The 18,262-nt window shown below is 31.9% G+C and overlaps 1 protein-coding gene across 2 annotated transcripts in view; it reads left to right on the top strand.

The window, feature by feature from the left end:
- Positions 1-18,262, top strand: part of SEMA3C (semaphorin 3C) — a 193,053-nt gene that overhangs the window by 69,789 nt on the left and 105,002 nt on the right. The gene's annotated exons all lie outside the window — the stretch shown is intronic.

Here is an 18,262-nt window from a genome sequence, read left to right as displayed (position 1 = left end):
CCATGTTGAACAAAATTTTAGATTGGCTTTACTGGGGGAATTACAGTTTCTTAGTCACTTAAAGACATGGAAAAGGACAAGGTATAGAGCTTATAGACTTAACAGAGAAACCGCACTCTGTTCTGCTGATCTAACATGCTTTTGTGTGTAGAACTGAAGTAAAGCAGGGAAAGGAGGAGCCTAAGTTGTATAGTTTTTGAGTATTATTTCCCTGTTATAACGCAGTAGACCTCCTTTTGCTGTTAGGTGCTTTATGTTGTTAGATGTTCTTGTTTATTACTTTATTCTAACTCAGACCCTGAGGCACCAAACTGGTCTGAATCAGACTAGGTCCAGAGCATACACTAAGTAAAAATAGCTTAGAAAATGTATCAGGTACCAAACTTGGCCTCAGAGAAGAGATTTGAGATCTCCCTTTCTTGTTGCCAATATAGGGAACTGTGGGCATGGATCACTATAGATGTTAGACTTTTTCTTTGTTCTGACCATTTTACTGTTTTTTTATAAAATTAGTTTTTGCTGTTATTATAGGACATCTCTCTATGGAAGTTACAAAGGGGTGGAATGCTTTGGGAAACATAGGCAATTTAAAACCAAGGATAACATTTTACTTTTTTTAATAGAAAATGTATCAAGTAACTAGCCATAGTACGTCTCATAAGTCCTGCTTACTCAACTGGCCAGTGAGTGAGGAATTTCTACATTGGAAAGGATCAAACTTTTTTTTTAAGACTTGGCTCTGAGTTCTAGTGAACCTAATCCAAATATACCTTTCACATAGTTTTCAAAGGTTTGTCTCTGGAGCTTTAAAAAAGAGATGAAGAACTAGTCCCATGTATGTATTCTGTTACTAGATAAAAATTCAATATATTTTTGAGGATTTTGAGGGTATCTTAAAAAGAATATACTAAAGGATATAAGGTCATATAAAGAATTATATATATATATATACATGTAAATATATATACTAAATATATATAATATAAAGGATTCTGGAGGAAAATAACTCTTAGCAGTAAGATTTGCCAACATTAGCAATCCATTTTTGCTTTTTAGTCTTAGTAAGCAATAGCATTCAGATGACACTTTTCTCATATAATCTGATTTTTAAAAAAGGTTTTCTAGTTTCTTTTATAAATTAAATTATAAATGAAAATACATATGTGTTGTTGTTTTTTTCCTTGTGAAATTAATGGCATTGCTTTAATGGATATAAAATAAAATATGAATTAATCAAGTTAATCAATCAACAAACATTGATTTAGTGCCAATCATGTACCAGGTACCATGTATCTTTAATTTAGTGAGAAAAAGCAGTTTTAAAATATATGTGTGTGTGTGTGTGTGTGTGTGTGTGTGTGTGTGTGTGTGTGTGTAAAATACAGACATCTAAGTATAACGATTATAATTCATGGTAATCATTATGAATTAAAGTTCCCAACTTGAAAACTTTTAAAGATTATTTCCCTGACACTATAACCTTAATTTGGAGTAGTTATATGTTTGAGAGGCTTGAGTCAGGAAACATGGAGTTCAGGTCTTGAATATGACACAATTGGCTTGAGTCCTTGAGTTTGTCACTTCATCTCTTGAGGATTCATACTACTTTTAGAGACTCTTGATTATAGAGTAATGATGGACTTATTTTAGAAGCTCTGTGCTATCATGGAAAGAGCACTGCACTGAAGTAACATGATTTAGATTTTAATTCTCTTTGATCCCTTCCTATTTGTGTGATTTGAAGGGAGCTACCAATTTGGATCTCATTTTACTCATCTGTGACATGGAGAAAATAACATCATCTCCTTTCTATATTGGTTTGAGACTCAAATGAGATAATGTGTAAAGTGCTTTGGAAACCTTTAAGTTGCACATAAATGCTACTTATTATTGGGGAGGTTTTCTACCCTAGGAAATATCCTACGTCAATAAATTCATAAATCCCATCCCAAAAGGCAAATTTTTATTTTAGTTGTGGTATTTAAAGAAAATTCTCTATATTTTAAACACTCATTTATTATGTATTGAATTTCAATGAAAAATAAAGAACATTTAATTTAAAATATTATTCATCTGTTCATCACAACACATATAATAAAATTATTTGTACCCCTTGCCAATTGGTAGGAACTTTCAAAGTGACATTGGAATTTATGATGTATAATCTTTAATCAATTTTCTCTCCAATCCTTTTATTTAGTAGTTTGTGTGTATTTGAGTGAAATAGCAGATAATCAGGAAGGGAGGTGGAGAGTGGATTTGGGGGAGATGGTTATGTTACGTTTTCTTTCAAACATAGTACATATGGCTAAAATTGATTCCAATGAAAATCCACATTCTAGGGATTATAAATTGATTATAAATCAGTTTTCTCAAACTCCCAATGTCTAGTTTTGAAATATTGGGCTATTATACTGCTTTGAATTGGGTATATACCTTTTGTATTTATTCTTTAGTGTTCTTAAGGAACTTTTGAAATAACAAACACTGTTTCAAGCATTTACACTATGTTTAAAGATGTTTTCAATAGAAATATCACATGTGTTTTTAGCAGACTATTGCCAAATATTGTCTTTTTAAAGGATGGTAATGTTGATTATGGTGATGGTGGTAGTAGTGGTAGTGTTGATGATGTTTAGATAGCACTTTAGATAGATTATAAAAGATTCCAATTTCATCAGTATGAATATTCCCTACTTTAATGTGGAATGTTAGCACTTTCTATGTTTCATGAGTTGTCTTGGCAAAAGTTCACCTATTGTCTACCCTTTAGGGGACAAGCTCCTCTGAATTTAGAATGGTCTTCAGATGACACAGATATAGTAAATTATCAAAGCTACCCCCAAAAGCTTTCCATTTTCATAGGGTCTGTCTATTTTGTGTCCCTGTATGATCCTGAGAAGGTTAAAAAATTCCCCTAGACCTTTGTTTCTTCATCTGTAAAATGCAGGGATGAAATTAGATATTTAAAGAGCTTTTCTAGGTCTCTACATGTTAAATAATTATGTCATGTCCTATATCTAAACAAAGAAATGATTTTGATAGGTAGTGGGCCCACATTCCAAAGATTAGAACCATAGGAAAGAATGTCTTGGGAAACATTACAAAAACAGAAAACACTTTTATATCTTAGAAAAATTTTCAAAAGTATACAACAAAAATTTATAATACATCCACAAGTAAAACAGGTTTTATTTTTTGAGAGTATTTGCATTATTCAGAATTTCAAAAGAGCTGTAGAAAATTTAGAAATGGGATTCCATATGTTCCTATGGGAATATCCAGAAATATTTAAAGTCAACAACTCATTAACTATCAAAGTTAGAAAGAATACTAAACACCCCTTGGTCTGATCAATCTCATATTTTATACAGTAATGATGGGAGTAGTAAGTCATTTATATTGGAGTGGGATTCAATCATTGCATGGGTATTTTTTCATCTCATTTTCACTACTGCCTTATTTGAGTATGTGGGATCCAATTTTCCTTCCCATTTCTATGACTGTATCAGCTGTTTTCCAGTCCCAAAATGCTTTGGCTCCTCAGTTTTCCCTTTTGGAATTGTTAACTCCCTTCAAAACTCAGCTAAAACTACATGAGACTTTTCTTGATTGCTTGTCCCCCATCTGCTAATATTTCTTCCCGAAATTATCTAACATTTACTTTGTATATACTTTGAATTTATTTTTATATGTCCATGTTTCACTTGATCCTCACTATAACCATGGAACATAGTTATTGTTATCCCCACTTTACAAATGATTAGAAAGCGTCCATCTGACCATATATTTCATTTGCCTGAAATTCTCCAGGTTATAAATACCAGAGGACAGATTTGAACTTGAGTCTTTCTGATGCCAGTCTTGGTTCTCTTATCCATCTAACCACCTACCATCTAACTAAATATCAAATGAGGTAATAATTGTAAAGTGCTTATTACAGTTCCTGGCATAGACTAATTACCATATAAATGTTAGCCATTATCATTGTTTCTACCAATAAAATGTAAGTTTCTTGAGGAAAAGAATGGTTTTATTTTTACTTTTCTATCGATAGAAACTAACATAATTTTTCTCATATTAGATGCCCCTTAGCAGGTTGATCAATCTAGCAATAAGTAGAAGAAAAACAGTGAAACTGGTGAAAAATAAGTGGAAAGATCTGCACAAACTCTATGTCCTTCTCTTTGAGAGACTTTTTGGAGGGAAGGTATAGGTAATATAATTAAACCAATTATGTAAAAAAAATCACTAATGATTATTTTATAGAAGTAGCTTGTATTGTCACAATTATGTGTATTATATTGTATTATTAAAAAAGAATTGTTTTAAGCTGATGTGAAATATTTGACTACATAGGAAATGTGATTTTCAGCATTGGCATTTTAGAGAAAAAGAATACATTTTCTCTGGAAAGAACTTAATAAAATAATTCTTTTTTCTTTAAAAATATTGTGAGAAATAAATGACAATAGCCACTGTATCAAGAGGATAAAAATGCAGTTTAAACCAGTAACATCAATAATATCAGGGATTAAGCTGCTACAAAAAAAGGATTATCAGTTGTACACATATAAAAAGATTGCCTACAGTCTTCAAAGGGATTATTCCCAGAAAACAAAGGGATAGATATAATGGGCTTCTCTTGCTTCTAATTCAAAGTTCTATCTTATTATCACAATTGTGACAAAATGTATTTGTGTATTCATTAACACCAGCAATAACTATTTAAAAGTGCATTCTTACCTTCAGAAAGAATAAAAAGAAATAAAGGTAGGAAAATTTCTGAGAGAAGCTAAAATCCCCTGAATACTTTTCTTCTCAGAAAACTATTTTTATTTATTACATAGAGCATTTCTTTAAGGTTTTTATATTATCCTGCTAATAAACACACATATGTTTTGTGTGTATGCATGCATATATGTGTACATATGTATGTGTATGTGTATATTGTGTGCATGTGTATGTATATATACATGTGTTTGTATATATGTATTTATTGTATTGTGTATTTATATATTTGTTCTCTCCTTTTATATAAAAGGAAACCTACGTTGGCAAAACTTTGAGTAATTTTGCCAATATTGCTGATGGATAGTCCCGAATCAATTATACTTTCTCAAGTGGTATCTTTTGAGAAGGAACATAAGTTTTTCAAATATTGGCTACATATCTATAGCTTGTGGCCATTGTTTTCTTTGTATCAAGGTACTGGATTCTGTGGGGAACTAATTTATCCATAACCTTGCTTTTTTATTCTTCTAAATGAAACTTCCCTCCAATCAGATTGTCCTTCATATATACCACAATCTTACCTTTTTTTGTTCTCTGACACTTTTCTGAAGCTATTCCTCTTATCTGATTTGCTTCTCCAAGATGGTTGCCTTTGTAGATGCTATTCATCTTTCAAGAGTCAACAAAATCCGCATTCTTAGGATTTCATAGCTTAGAGACTTAGAGACAGGACATGATCCCAGTCTTCTAATTCCAAATCAAGCTTTTATTAACAACAACATGACTTAGAGTAATGGTGTCAAATTCAAACAGAATCAGATCCCTAGGAGAAAGCTGTATGTTGACTTAGAAAATTTCCAATTAACAATATTTGTGTTACATTTTTATTAAGCTAAACTGGTGAGTAGATGGAGAGATAATTTCAGTCATCTTGCCTTGAATATACACTATCAGAAGGACTCTGAATAGCTCATTTAATTCCTTAGTTTTCTAAGTAACTCTCTAAGAGTAGTTACAAGGCAGCCATTTTCCTGAGAGAGTTTTTTTCACCTAAGATTTCTCTTTCCAATAAAATTGGATTTATTACTATTAAAATCATGTATTGATCTTGCAGACATATTATTATTATGTTGCTTATATTATTGCTTATATTATTTCATATTATTTCATAAATTTTATATTTATATTATAATATTATGTTATATATGCTTATATATAATATTGCTTATATTATTATTATTTTGTGTATACTTCAATTGGATTGCAAGTTCTTTAATGATAGAGATTGTGTCTTAATCATCTTTTGCACTTTCCTTAATGCTCAGAACAGTGGGTTATTTTGAAATAGTCTTGTTCTTTTAAAGTTCAGATTTGTTACTAGTAGGATTATGTTTTTCTCATTTATATATTGTAATACAAAAATTGAATCATAGCTCTAAGATTAAATTATTTAGGAAAGATTGGTATCTAAACCAATGCTGTGATCAGAGTTTGTCTCTCCTCAGATATTAGCAGTATGACTGGACCAAAAACTCAGTTTCAGTTGCTCAACTGTAAAACAAAGCTCTTTAGTATTTTTTTTATTTCTAAATCTGTGAATCTATGGTGGCAATATATATATATATATACATACATATATATACATATATGTGTGTATATATATATATATAAAGGTTGGGGAATAGCATAATATGGTTGCTAGAGTGTTGGACATGGAATTAAAATGTACACTCAGATCCTCTGTGACACAATATATGATCTTAGGAAAGTAATTTCTTTTGTATCTCTGGACAGCTCTTTCTAGGATTAATCATGCAAATCAAAAAGGATTTACAACCTACATTGGTGGCTAGTGTTCTCATAATGGGAACTCTAAACATTTTTAAAGGCTGCATCTGTCTTTGATGCCAACAATGGAACCCTGAATTTAGGAAAATATACTTTAAAAACCTGAATTTTTCTCCAACCTTCATACCGGCAAGATTTTAATTAAAATTATTCTTCAAATATCAAAACAATAAGGACTGATAATTAGTGATCTTTGTAGTTGAAAAGTTTGACAATCATTTTACATTTATAGAAAGATCATAATACTAGACATTTATTTTTCTTTTCTTTTTCTATTTGACAAAGTGCTAATGTGCTGTGTATATTTCTTATTAATATTTAAAGGCAATGTATTTTGGGGGCAGCTGGTTGGCATAGGGACAGAATGTCAGACGTGGACTCAGGAAGATTCATTTTTTGGAGTTTAAAACTGACCTCAGATATTTTGTAGCTGCAGGATCCTGGAAAAGTCACTGAACTCTTTTTGTCACAGTTTCCTCATGCGTTAAATGACCTGGAGAAAGAAATGGCAACCACTTCAGTATCTTTGCCAAGAAGATGCCAAATGTTATCACAAAGAGTCGATTAACTGAAAAATAATTGAACCACAGCAACAAAAAAACTATTTACTATTTACATGGTTAAAATTCTATCTGAAAGATTTTTCCCCCCCTGAGGCTGGGGTTAAGTGACTTGCCCAGGGTCACACAGCTAGGAAGTGTTAAGTGTCTGAGATCAAATTTGAACTAGGGTCCTCCTGAATTCAAGGCTGGTGCTCTATCCACTACACCACCTAGCTGCCCTTTGAAAATTTAAAAATTAGCAAAAAATAACAATGGCATTTTTCATTCAGATTAGTAACAACTATAGCAGATTATGCAGTTGTCCACTCATGCTGTGAGAAAGCCGAAGTGCTTAATGCTAATTTCAGAAATATAGTTGCAAAATTATGTTTTCTATGGCCTTCTAAACCTGAATTAAAGTGGCAGTAGAAAATTCAATAAAACAGCACATGCGTTGCTATTAAATGTGAGTGGAGAGTAGAAGAGGATTGAAGTATGTTTATGAATAATATTATTAGATGTCTTTTTAAGGATGATTTGTAGTATGCAAATGTGTTCAATTTAAATGATAGAATATGACTGCAGTCCTTGATATTATTTCAAATCTTGATGAAAATGGGCAAATATCTAGGTTATTGCAGTGAGAGTAAGTCAAAGGAAATGGGAAGAAACAAGATGCTTTGTGGTTGTTGATACTGCTAGTTCTTTTCTTACCTGGATGACCACTTGTTCTTAATTTCTTTTGGTTGCTTATCTTTTATATCATGCCTTCTAACTGTAGAAATACTCCAGTTTTATCCTGTGCTGTCTTGGTGACCTCATCTACTTCATGGGTTTGGTTATCATCTTTGCTTGTGACTCCCAGGTGTGTGTGTGTGTGTGTGTGTGTGTGTGTGTGTGTGTGTGTGTGTGTGTTTATCTCTAGCCTCTCACATGAACTTTGGTCTCCAAATGTCTAGTAAAAGACATTTTGAGATGCAGTAAATGACAGTGGCTTCCACTTATCTCTCTTATCATACAGTTAAAGCCTTTCACTAGCTAACCTCAACATACTTTTCCAAGTTATTTTCCCTTTACACACTCTATTTTCCAGTCAATCTGGTCTTGGTCCTTTTCTTCATATATAACACTCTATCTCTCATCTCTTTACCATTGTATCTATATATGATCTGATGGTGGGGATGTTTTGGGGAAAAAAGTGAAAAAGCGTGACTTTCCTATTAGTGGTAATTGTCCATTTCTATCTCATGGGAAGGCAATATTTCCAAAAGGAGGGTACTACAATATTATTCTAAATGAAAAAAAATTACAAGGAAATGAAGCATTTAATAAGCCTTTTTATAATGATTTTTTTCTTCTGCTACTGGGGAACAATTAAAATCCAATTATGCAAAAAAGAACATAATATATTAAGGTCATAATTATATCAATATATATCTATTATTTAATATATACACATATTTCTTATTTGCAATATAAAGAAGGTAAATGTCATATTGAATTACTTCATTAGTGTCCTTTTATTTTTTCTCAAAAATATTAATATTGTAGTCCACCATGAGGAAAAAAATGCCTTAAATTTCTATTGAAAAATTTTATCATGCATAAATCTTATTTGATTTTTCATACATACCCACACTTTTTATGTATTGGCCTATATACAGTATGTATTCCAACCTGTTTGATTTAAATCCCTGGTTTAATTTTGTAAACATTGTAGACCTAGTGCTGGATAATGAGAGAGGAGAATAGAAGGAAGAGAAAAAGGAAAAATGTATTTCATTATTTGATGACATGAATCAACTATTATTTACATTTTCAGAACTGTTTATTTAGGTCCAAGAATAGAAGCATGCCCAAAACAAGTCAGATTGAACCAAATAATGATTAGATAAATTAAGTGCATTTTCCAAAAATGATCACTATATTTGTTTAATCACTACATAATTTTGATTTATCAAATAGTTTTGAAGGATTAGAATACACAATCAACTGTTTCTTCTTGTACATAAGTAAAAATGGCTTAAAGAGTATATAAGTTGAAAGAGAATTATTTGGGCTAGAGATTGCTAAATTCCAGATAGTCTTGTCTGGTTGAAAGTTGTGGGTGGTCTTATGTGATTCTTCAGGGGAAAACTTAAAGAGGGAATTTTTTGGCGAGACACTGGAATAACTTTGCTTCCCAGCTTAGTTAGTGGTAATTGGCCATTTCTATCTACTTCAGTGAATTCGGCAGTTCACTAAGCACACCGCAACATTACTTCTCAAGGAATGTATACTTGTAAATAAAACTTTTGCTGGAGAATTTTTATAGCAATCCTTTTGTATATTATTAGGGAGCAATTAAAAACCACTTAACTTAATAGAATGTTGAATTTATCTGACTTAATATTGCAATAGACTCTAAAGAAATTCTGTTTAGTAGAATGTCAAGCATATTATTTTCAGTGTCAGAATAGAATAATGCTTTATTCAGAAATGTATTACATTTTTGTTTGAAAGACCTCATTTTCTTCATGGGAACATTGATTTAAAGAACAATAGATATTTGGAATCATAACTGAAATGGAAAAATTTCTTGAGATCACAGGAAAGGTAAAGGGTCAAAATTCAAACACACATCATCCAATTACTTTCTATGAATCTATGCTTCCTTGCATATTTTAATTGCTTAATAAATATTTGCCAAATATTTAGAATTCCTTCCTTTTGATCTTTTTGGATATCAGTTTTTAGTAAGGAAAGTAGGTTAGAATAGAAGATCTCTAAGGTCTCATACAGTGGTTTGAACTCACTATGTTGGTTAAAATGTAGCCTGATTGTTTGAAAACCCTAAGGATAGCCTTGCATGAGAGAATAATTTCCAAATGAGTTGTGGAGGTATTTGAGGTGAAATGTGTGAGAAAGTTCCTTTAGTTTATTTTTTGTTGTTGTTTTATTAAAAAAATTATTTAAAAATAATATAGAAGGAACATTATCTCCAACTAAAATACCCCTCTCTGAATGACTTTTTAGAATCAAAAAGAAATGGGACAACTTTTTCCTTAAAAGTTAGAAAGTATAATTGATCCTGAATTCCCATTTTGGATGGATATGCAGAATTTTTAAGTAGTAACATTAAAAATAAAAGTTACTGTCTAGAAAAAAGAAGTAAGAATTCAATAGGTATCACTTTGAAATACACAGGCCTGTGGATATCACAAAAGTTTGGCTATGTTTCCTTTGGTTATACATAATATCTGCACTAGAATTTGGACATCTTAGCTGCAAACTTCACTATTTTTATTATAGAGTTTGGGATTTTTATAGTACAATTTGGTTTAACCTTGAGCCAGTTGATTAATCAAGCCCACACTATGTACCAGTTACTGTACTAGGTAGGTGGTGGAAGTCAAAAAAATAAAAAAACAACATATTATTTGTTGGCATATAAAGGACACATATTTAAATTTAGAGGATTTTGTTGTTCAGTCATGTCAAACTTTTTGTGACCTCAAGTTGAGTATTTTCTGCAGAAATACTGAAGTGGTTTGCTATTTCTTTCTCTAACTCATTTTATAAATTAGGAAACTGAGGTAAACAGCGTAAAGTGAGTTGCTAAGTGTCACACAGCTAGATAGTGTCTGATTTTGAATTTGAACTGAGGAAGAGTAATATTCCTGATTTCAAACCTTAATTCTATCCACTTTACCACCTACCTTCCCCAATTTAAAGCATACCTAAAAATAATCTTGAAAGGGAAAGTGCTAGTAGCTAGGAGGAATAAGAACAATCTTATACAGAAAAAAAAAGTCCTGGAGGGAAGATTTGGAAGAAATCAGCAGAGCCATGAATTGGAAATGATTAGGGAGAACTTTCCAGGTGTGCCAGAAAGCTATTACAAAGATAAGGAGAAGGGCAATAGAGTTTTTAGTAACTCAAGGTAAACTAGTATGAAAAGGAGTTTTGAGTATAAGAAAGTTATATATAAAAATCTTGAAAAATATCCAAGTTTTCAAGATGTAAACAGAGACTAGATTAGGGAAAGTAGGATGAGTACATTCTTTCAGTATGGGTCCAGTTGAGATTAGAAAAACAAATATTGGTCCTAATTATTTTAAATACATGATTTGCTCTGCCCACTTCTTTCTTGTCCTTCTCAGTACTATATGGGAAAGAAAGAAAAGCAGAAGGTAGGAGTCATCCAGCATCACAGTTTATTAAAGCATGGTCAACTATTAGTCAAAGAAACAGGGGATTTGAGAGTAGAGAATAACATTGAATAAAATAATTCACTAGGGTTTAGGGATATGAATGAAGCACAGTTTTGTAGAGCATCAAGGAAGATGAGGAAAAAATGTTGGAAAGGAAGATGTTTGAAAAACAAAATAAAACAATCTATCTGACAATTTATATATTGTTGACTATAAGAAACTATCAAATGAACTATTGGAACCATAAGCCAGTTGCAGGATAAAATTCCCATTACTACCAAAAGAAATCTATTTTGCCCATTCTTTTAGTTATTTATATTTCTTTTTATTCAAAATTATATTGAAGGGCTGATACATATTGACTAATTTTGAGGGTAAATGTTTTTTTTCTTTCCTTCATATTCTAAGGACTATTACTTTTCTCAGAATACTTGTTAATTATTTTGAATTTAAGTCCTGATATTGGTTTTGATTACCATTCATTATACAATCCTGTATATGTGTGTGTTGTGTGTGTTTTATAAATTATAAAAATTTATAACTGCAAATGTTACTTCTCTTTAGATATGTTATAGGAAAAAATACAATTTGGAATCCCTTTCTTCTCCAAAATATAGATTTCTATCTGTCATTAAAATTGCAACAAGACATATTTGACTATTTCTTCAATATTTGTCATATATATTTTGTGACACTGAAAGACCTGTAATGATGATAATTCAATTTAAGTGGTGCTTTATGATTTACAAGGATGTTCCTTTTTTAAATAGAAAAGACAAAAACAGTTCAAGTATTATCATGATGAGAGCAATGTACTAACCATGCAAGTTATAATAGCTTTTCCTTAAAAGACAATGAAATTGTTCTTTTGACTTACTAGAGTCAAAAGACTAAAGTCTCAAGCAGTTGACATTACTTCTTAGTTGTCTCACTGCAAAAGTGCCTTGAGAGTTAAAGGACTTTCACTTAGTCATACAGCTTGGACTTTCTGGCCTCTGAGACATAATAGCTCTGAATCAATTTACAATCATTTTCTCTCAAATCCCTAGCTCTTTTATTTTCTCATTGATCATGCTTGACAAATCCCAATGCCGGATTCCTTTTACTCATTTTCTCTTTTCTTTTTGTTTTTTTTTTTTTAAAGATAAAGTAAGTTATTCATTTTCTCTTAACCTCAGTGTGTAATATGAGAATAATAATGCTGGCACCAATATTCCACAGGGTTGTTAGAAAGTGTTTTCTCTATAAGTCAAAAAGCACTATCTAAATGGAAACTATTATTTCAACTGTTTGGATGCCAAGTTCTGTTGTTCACTTTAATGTATTTTCTGCTTCAACATATTTAATTCCCTCCCTCCCTCACTTCCACACTTCTTGAAAATGAGAGGAAATCTCAGATTTCCTGTACCTTGAGGAATTACACTCTATGTAAAGTTCCTGGTGATTCCTTATTCATGGGCTACTACTATTCTTCCTGGCTGAGTGCCTAGATGAGAAATTCTTGTCATTACTATTACTGTTCCTGGAGTCCTCTACTATCCCCATTCCTCTTTAGAATTGATTGATTTTGATTTTTCCAAGTGCAGGTTTGGCACTCTGTTTGCTTGCTATGTCTTCCCATATTTCTTTCCTTGTTTGTCTTAGGAAATAGGTAGGTGATACTGGCTGCCAGTCAGTCTGCTACAGTTTGTCAGCCCTTGTCCTGATCAGTCAGCTTTTTTTCTAAATGAACAAGTCAGCCTTCATTACTAACTTGATAGTTTTAATATCATGATTGCCTCTGAGAGTCCAACTCCCCCTATTTCCCCCCCCCAAAAAAAAGACTAAATGATATCAATAAGTCATAAGGAGGAGCAAAAATGAAGAGAGGTCGAAGAAGAAGAGGAAAAAGAGCAGAGGAGAAACAATTCTAAGAGAGAGGATAGTGCCTAATTCTTTAGAAGATGAAATACAGTAAAGAAAATGACGTTGTCAGAAGCATTATTATTGAATCTAAACACTATATGATCTTGATCTTTGTCTCATAAGAAATTCCATTTAAAATCTGTAGTTCTGCCAGTAAGAAATCCAAGTCGCATGTTTTAGAAAGAAGTCTCATGATTTTTTTTTCTCTATTTCCTAATAGGATGGAAGATCAATTTATGTTTCAATCTGTTCAGGATCTTATTTTATATGTAGTTTTTTTATTCCATAAAATGTCTGTTTTACTGTTTTCACATAGTAAAGGCTCAATAAATGTTTGAATGAATAGGCAATGAGCTTTATAAACCTTAAAAATATATTTAATCAGACTTTATAGATCTCCTATTTCTGTTATTACATGTGCTTCTAATTGAAAAACTTTCTTGAAATTGACTTTTAACTGGATGGATAAATAAAATACAATGCTCATCCCCTGCTGCCAATCCTTAAAGTTTTTTGAAAGGTATAGTGATTCTGAGGCAGAGAATGTACCCTAAAGTTTTGGTATTACAGATACTTTATATGGGTAACAAATTAAATTATAATCATTGCCCAAAGATAAAATTTCTGAGTTCATGACTCAGATTGGTATTTGGTCACCTCTGAAAGTCTAAGACAGAGTCCACTGACAGATTGAATACAGAAAACTAAAGTGAGATTTCAGTGGTTATGGCTGTAGATTCATTATAGGTGGAATATGTTAAAAGCTGTTTTGATTGCTGTACGATAGCAAATAGTCTGAATGCTAAACAAACACTTCATTTTTTGAGGTTTGTCATGCTTTAGGGAGAAGTTGTGACTCAGACTTAAAGGGAGCAGGCCTTTTGATTATAATGAACAGTAAAAATAATTTTAAATGCAGTTGTGAACTTCAGGTGAGACAATTGTTCAACTGAAAATTTTCCCTTAGGGAAATTAGGCATGGAGTATACTGCTGTAATTTTCCATGATAGAGATGCTATGATAATTTGGATTTCTTGGCAGAAGCATGCACTAAGTCTTTGCTTTTTAGAATAATTTAATTTACCAGGAAATGTTCCCAAGTTTCCAGAGCCCTTTTTGTTCTTTGTGTGAGCTTTTGCCTTTTTAGTGCTAGATCATCTTAGCTGAAGCCATAACTTGGATAGAGTTGAAGTTTTTTCTCTTATAAACCAGTATCTGCTACCTATACCTTAGGTCTAAATGAGATATCCATGGTTTATGAAATTCAGCCCATGATAGACTCCTTAGCCCTTGAGCCATAGAATTAGCATATCTATGGTAGAAACTGGATAAAATGACTCTCCTTGGTTCCTTTTCTTTTCTGAATTCCCCTATAATTCAATCTGCTCAGTAATGGTGTCACATTACTTTTAATAAACTTTGCCCCTTGACTAGGAGATGGGTTCAATCCTGCAAATTCTTTTGAGATACCTCACAACACTGGTCTGGGACTTTTGGGCTTCCCCTCTTCTCAACCTCAACAATAAACAAAACAGAGAATCTGAGCAGGTGTATGTTAACCAAAGTAGCTCTTTTTATTATCTGTAATTCTAGCTTTGTGTGGGCCTGTTTATCATGTGCAATATGAAACTTACCTCATTAGCATAGCTCAGTATAGCACTAGTCTTAGGAATCTCTTCATTTTCCTACTTAATCAATTAGTAATGATTAATTACCTACTACCAGGCACTCTAACAGGTGCTAATTACATAAAGACAAAAATAAAACAGTCCCTAACATCAAAGTTCTTGCATTTTTAAAGCTTCAAGAGCATTTTAAAACTTTAAGAGAAGTCCAAAGCCCTTTTATAGGAAGAACCAAAGATAAACTTTCCTGTCTGTTGAAGTATGAACAGTAATTGGGTTGTTGGATTGAATAGCAAATCAGCACTGGGACAGTATGTTAGTGACATAATGCTATTCCTTAATTGAATCAACAAGTGAATCTTCAGGATAATAGACAAATGTTTTGACAGAGAATATACTACTGAATGTTGGTGAATATTTTTAATATTACATATACATACATAAATTTGGGAATATTTTAATGCCTACTATTGTTGCTTTCCTTCTTTATTACTGAAATGTTAAAAATCTTTTTATGTAGTAGGATTTCGAACTGGAAGCATCTTATACCTTATCTTACTCTGCCATGATCTATGACTTTTCTTTCTGAAAGATATACTGTTCCTCTCACATAATGATCTATCCCTCATCTCTGTACATGTATTAGCTATTCTCTTATCTTCATTTCTATCTCTAAGAATGTCTGCCTTCCTGAATTCTAAATTCAAATATCACCTTCTAAAGTAGACTTTCTTTTCCTCCTAACTGGTAGTTCTTTCCTTAAATTCCTTGAATTGACATCTATATGAATTTGTGTGAATGTTATATCATAGATTTGAATGTAAACAAATTCTTTGGACACAGGGATTAATCTTAACATTTTTTTGGTATTCCCAGTACTTAGCAGAGAGCCTGGCAGCTACTAAGCTCATGAAATGAGTATTGGTCAGTGTATTTTTAAGATTCAGGAATTCACAATCAGATATAGTTTGTAGTACTTTATAAGCAACCCCATAATTTCCTTTTTTAAAAAAAATTTTATTAAAGTTTTTATTTACAAAACACATACATGAGTAATTTTTCAACATTGACCCTTGCAAAACCTTCTGTTCCAAATTTTCCCCTCTTCCCCCCAACTCTAGATGGCAGGTAGTTCAATACATTAAATATGTTAAATCCAATATATACATACATATTTATAAGATTATCTTGCTGGACAAGAAAAATCAGATCAAGTAGGAAGGAAAAAAACTGCAAAAGAAAGCAAAATGCAAGCAAACAACAGAGGGAATGAGAATGCTGTTTTGTGGTTCAGTCAGTTTCCACTGTCCTCTCTCTGAGTTTAGATGGCTCTGTTCATCACGGAACAAGTGGAACCGGCAACCCCATAATTTTCAACTTTTGTTTAATTTAAATCACAAAGACGTGAAAAATTCAAGAGAAATATTTGTAATTCAACTAATAGAAGTTTGAAAATAGTTTTCCTTTGCCTAGAACAACATACATCTACCTAGGATTTATGAATCTCAGAGAAGATGGTAAGAAAACAAAAGAGCAAGTAAATTCCATCGACAAGAGTCTTAAATGTAATCAAGAAGCATTTTGACTAGAAGAAAATTATATCAACTATAATGAATATTGACCTTTATATTGTCACAATACATTCATTGTCTTCAAAGGTCAATTACAAAGACACTTATTCATTGTGAAACTTGTTAAATGAGCATTAGTGTCTGCATATGAGATGTGGTTTACCAGTTCACTTGTTTTATTTATAACTATGAGTCTTTGTTTGTGTGCCTGTATTTCATTTTAAATACAAAAAGATTGTTTTAAAGATATAGATTGACTTATATTAGAATAAAATTTAATGAATAAATGTCTGGTTCCTTTCTTCCATTCCCAACCTCAGTTTAAGTCATGGAATCATGCATCATTTCAGTTAAGCTCTCTATGGTGACCTTTATAGTGGAGATGAAAAATCAGGGCAATATTGAAGTGAGATTGAATGATCCTTAAGAATAGATAAGGCCAATTGAAGTCAAGAAAGAGGAAATGGTAAAGGTGATAAGAAGCAATTTACACTTCCTTGAAGTCTTTATTTAACCTTCCCTTTGTAAGTGTCTGGTGTTTCATTGTAATTGATTTTTAACTGCTGGTTCCCAAAATAATAACAGAATGAAGAATTTTGCAAACCTGTATGGCTCAAATGAATTGGTTAAAAATAAATCACTAAATACTAATGGAGGATGGGGAAATGGACATTATCCTGTCTGTTCCTCTTGCTTTATAGATGTAGAAAACAGACGCAGAAAAGGAAAATTATTTCCTTAAGGTAACATAGTGAGTTAATCTCCATTAAATACTCTATCCATAATTAGCATGGCAAAAATTAGACATTGACCCACACCTAACAGCACATACCAAGATAAGGTCAAAATGTGTCCTGATTTAGACATAAAGAGTGATATTTTAAGCAAATTAGAAGAATATAGGATAGTTTACTTCAGATCTGTGAAGGAAGAAATTTGTTTCCAAAGAAGAACTGGAACTCATAATTGAACACCAAATAGATAATTTTGATTATATTAAGTTAAAAAGTTTTTGTACAAATACAACTAATGCAGACAAGATTAAAAGGGAAACAATAAATTGGGAAAACATTTTCACATTTAAGGGTTTTGATAAAGGCCTCATTTCTAAAAAAAAAAAAAAAAAATAGAGAAAATTAACTCAAATTTATAAGAATTCAAGCCATTTTCCAAATGATAAATGGTTAAAGGATATGAAAATTTTTCACATGAAGAAATTGAAACCATTTCTAATCATATGAAAAGGTGCTCTAAATCACTATTGATCAGAGAAATGAAAATTAAGACAACTCTGAGATAGCATGTACATCTCAGATTGGCTAAGATAATAGGAAATGTTGGAGGTATTTGTGGGAAAACGTGGGACACTAATACATTGTTGGTGGAACTGTGAATGAATCTAGCTATTCTGGAGAGCAATTATGAACTATGCTCAAAAAGTTATCAAACTGTGCATACTCTTCTTTCCAGCAGTGTTTTTATTGGGCCTATATCCCAAAGAGATCTTAAAGGAGAAAAAAGGGACCCACATGTGCAAACATATTTGTGGCAGCCCTTTTTGTAGAGGCAAGAAAATGGAAACTGAGTGGATACCCATCAGTTGGAGAATGGCTGAATAAGTTATGATATATGCATTTTATGAAATATTATTGTTCTATAAGAAACAATCAGGAAGATGATTTTACAGAGACCTGGAAAAACTTACATGATGTTAAGTGAAATGAGCAGAACCAAGATCATTGTGCATGGCAACATCAATATTATATGACTATCAATTCTGATGAACATGATTCTTTCCATCACTGAGATGATTGAAGCCAGTTCCAATGAACTTGTGATGAAGA

Source organism: Sminthopsis crassicaudata, chromosome 5 (genome assembly GCF_048593235.1).
Source record: "Sminthopsis crassicaudata isolate SCR6 chromosome 5, ASM4859323v1, whole genome shotgun sequence".
NCBI lineage: Eukaryota > Metazoa > Chordata > Mammalia > Dasyuromorphia > Dasyuridae > Sminthopsis > Sminthopsis crassicaudata.
This window is presented reverse-complemented; position numbering and strand designations above follow the sequence as displayed.